The 3850-nt window shown below is 40.5% G+C and overlaps 1 long non-coding RNA gene across 3 annotated transcripts; it reads right to left on the bottom strand.

Annotated features, from left to right (window-relative positions):
* Positions 1-1520: 1520 nt before the first annotated feature.
* Positions 1521-3695, bottom strand: LOC124649251. 3 transcript variants are annotated; one of them, XR_006986587.1, is made up of 3 exons: positions 2697-3695; positions 2201-2323; positions 1521-1658 (listed from the first exon to the last, which is right to left on the bottom strand). It is a non-coding gene; the product is annotated as an uncharacterized LOC124649251 (long non-coding RNA). The 3 variants fall into 3 exon arrangements; XR_006986589.1 differs by having other exon boundaries at positions 1521-2323; positions 2697-2791; positions 3280-3695; XR_006986588.1 differs by having other exon boundaries at positions 1521-2323; positions 2697-2763; positions 3280-3695.
* Positions 3696-3850: the final 155 nt, after the last annotated feature.

Raw genomic sequence — 3850 nt, 5'->3', positions numbered from 1 at the left:
GTGCTTGGTGTGGTTGCCCTTTGTGACATCCGCTCATGTTCCATCGGGGGATCTGCGGCTTTGATCATGTTAAACCCGAGCAAGCTAGAACAGAGGGAATGGTTTAGAACAAGCTGCTCGGAACGAGTTATCAAAAGATATGAGTAGAAAAAAGTTACATATTATATATTTGGAAGTGTCTCCAACTCCGTAGCGGTTACGTATATCCGCCCGTTTGAGTTTACGATCCTCAGCTCGTCGCCCTTCTTCAAACCGTAGTCAAAAGCAAACTTTCTCCAATCATGTCCATACAAATATGTGATGGCCTGCGTCTTGTAGACATACACCTCATAGACCGTGTAGGTGTTCATCAATTTGCCATTGCCATGCATAGTGAAAGACCCTTCATGCGGACACATCCGGTTTAATCATTGGACGAAGTTCACAAGGTACAATCTGCATGTGAAAATTGATACAAATGTAAGAAGCGAGGAAGACTAAAAACAAGACTTTACTATATGCCAATTCATGCTAAACCACCGAGAATACATACCTGTAACTCTGTGAAGGAGCTACTAGAAAGGTAGATAGAGCCATAGGAGGTGTTATATGCGGGGTATGTACATGGGCCCGCCATATTCCCGCAAGCTCGGCATCGGGATGGTGAAGGAAACATGGGAGGTACTACTAGTGCGTAGCGCTGAATGTAAGTGGAAGAATTAGGTTGTGTAAAGTGCATAGTTCAGAGCAATGCAAATGTTGACAAGCGAGTGCATAACACTATGTTACAAACTGAACAGTTAAAAATTAGTGTATGATGAATATAAGCATGCTTACTTGGTGTTTCCAAATTCCAAAAAGCATTAGACAGAGCCGGTGATAATATCAGACATAAATCATGGCATGTATATGTGGCTTAAGAAAATATACCCGAACCCTTGGATGGTTACGGCCCGGCTGGTCCTTGGACTTGAGCTTATATAAGCATCCAGAAGGTGGGGGCTGACAGTAACTTGGTGGCAGCCTCTGCAGATGCCTCATCAGCAGCAGTTGCAATCCTTTTGACCAATGAAGGGTTAGCAGTTTCAGTCTGCATATGAAAATTCACTACAACAGGACCCCTCCTACAGCAACGCATCAATCTGTATCTAGACGTCAATTTAGACGTTGCTAGCACTTTTACCAACGGATTTAGTATGCGTTGCGTTTTTGGGTGTTGCAAGGATATAATGCAACGCATATAGGAGCGTTGGTAACCAATGGATAGAGCGTTGCAAAGTGGCAACAGATGTCGCGCAACACATGTATCCGTTGGAACATATTGTACATGGATTGAACAATTTTATTCAAAATAAATATTATTTTCAAGCCTGAATCGCTTAATCACTTCAAAGATTGTCGATTTTTTTCAGCAAAAGTATATACACTTCATAAGATGAAAATACACAATGTGCAGAATATGAGAGCATTCCAAGAAGAAACAATTGAATATGTATTATTGAAATCGAATTCCATACATGAAAATTCTTTTATGGGTACACAGCTTACAATCTTACATCGAAATACTACATCATAAATAATCCTATTTATACAAGTTTGAATCTGATTCCTTCTAATGTTCTGCCTTCTAGTGTACAGATCTTATATCCGAATATAGCAGTCCTTGCTGAATTTTGGGCCTGCAAAAACAAAGTTCTAAATTTAGAATCGATGTGGAAAAAAGTGTGAAGGGTATACTGAATTCTACTACGTACTAGCCCTACTAATCACCATGCAAGAATGTCAGAAGACATATATGTATGGGCGCATGTATATATATCTAAAACAGAGGATATTTTCACCATGCAAAGCACCGGTCTACCTGTTTCTTTGGTAGCTTTGCCAGAAAACCTGAATATTCATGTAAGATGATTGTAATCTGGTTAGAGTGTGCAGCTATCACAAGGAAATTTAAATTGAACTACATATTTTGGCACCAAAAGTCCTCAGTTTATTTTATGTGTGAAACTATTGGATATTCTGACTAACCACTGAACAACGCTGAGAAAGGAAAAGAAATCAGCGATATGAATCAGACCAAAAGTAGGCTGAATTAAGAGTTCTAACTTTTAAGAGAATATTGTCTATGAAGTAAAAATTATATATCTGAAGTATCTATACTTACGAAGCCCGTATCAGTATGAACTACTCTAGAAAAACAGCAGTTCAGGATAGTATGTACCTTAACATATGTTGAGATGCAGCATCTTCAAAGAGCCATGTCCATCAATAAAGTGACTGAAGATAAATAAGCTACACTAGCAAGATATGGACTATTCTCTTGTCGGCTCAGTTTCTGCATTGGCTGAAGATAAATATAGTGAGTTATTTATTGTTTAACTTGTTGCACAATGAGAAAGATAGATCCATCTGAAAAAATCAATGAACAAAACTAAGCGTGATTCTTTTACTGCAAAATCCAGGTTGCTTCTCATGATTATTATTTCACAAGAATAATAAAAATCAAAGCAATTATCAAAAAATATGTGTAAAGGTAAAGAAAAAAGGTGTGGATCAAGAGGTCTTCATTCTAGTATCTCGTCCATATTTTGAGAATTTGCATAATGAAGCATACTTAATGCCTCATTTTAACTCATAATACGGAAGCAAGCTATCCGAGAAAGAGAAATTAGAATGCTGGCATACTAAAATTTAGAAGATCTTGAGTTATTTCATACCGAAGTGCATGCATCTTTGGCAATGTCTGCAGCGAGCGAGGACGGACACATCGTCTCTGGCAACAACCTGCGGCTTAGACGATGGAACCTATTTACTGACAAATAGTTGAAAAATAACATTATGGCACAGTTTGCTAGAGGTGTTATGTGTTGATAGTCTCCTAGTTCAAAAAATGAACAAATTACATATATAACTTAATCCGAAGTGTCAAGTTGTCTCAATACTTTGAACTATCAGTTGTATCCCCCTGTCTCATGAAACATGTTTTAATTTTGTCTAAATTTAAATGTATCTAGACAACATTTAGTGTCTAGATACATCCAAATTTAGACAAATCTAAGGCATCTTCGATGGGACGGAGGGACTGAGGGAGTACTTTAAATAGCAATGCAAATCACCAAAGTTAGTGTGAAATACATAAACAAAGAGTGACTTCCACCACCAGAAATCACAAACTACCACGAGTACTAATTATATCACTTATTCGTGGTGGCAGCAATACCAAACCAGCTAGGCTGAATACGTAGATACCATGGTTCGGTGCGTAGCTAAAAGCAGGAGAAAAACGTGAATTCATCAAACCTTCGCTGTCGTAGGGTGGACCTCACGATGCAGAGGTGCAGCAGGAAACCAGTCCACCATGGCCTGTCGGCCTGGATCTTGGGAGCCACACGACGCCATGGAATGGCTGCACGCAGGCGGACCGATTGTTGTGGGCTCCTTTCTCCATTCCAGTGCAGAGCTTATCTACCTCATGCGTGAACATAGAGGTCGCCTATGGTTCGATCTGAGGGAGAGAGGAACAGAGGTAGAGCAGGGGCTAGAACTGAGCAGTGGAGGCTTGAGGAAGAGGGCCGACGCTACGAGAGCCGGATCCCTGAGAGGAGGTCGATAGCAAATCACCTGGTTGATTTGTGGCGGCGCCTTCGATCGTTGTGCGCGGCTGCTAGGGTTAACGTCGAGCGGCGGAGAATGGAGATCAAGATTTGGGTTCTGGATCTGTGGGACTGGGACTTACATAAAACGTTTTCTTTGATACGGTTTCTTATAAAAGACATAGGGCGTGGGGACGTGGGGAGGTGGATTTTAGATACACATGGCAGCACCGTTGCAAGTTATGCGTTGCTCAAGGGCTGTTCGTGTTGTAGTGATT

Source organism: Lolium rigidum, chromosome 4 (genome assembly GCF_022539505.1).
Source record: "Lolium rigidum isolate FL_2022 chromosome 4, APGP_CSIRO_Lrig_0.1, whole genome shotgun sequence".
Taxonomy (NCBI): domain Eukaryota; kingdom Viridiplantae; phylum Streptophyta; class Magnoliopsida; order Poales; family Poaceae; genus Lolium; species Lolium rigidum.
This window is presented reverse-complemented; position numbering and strand designations above follow the sequence as displayed.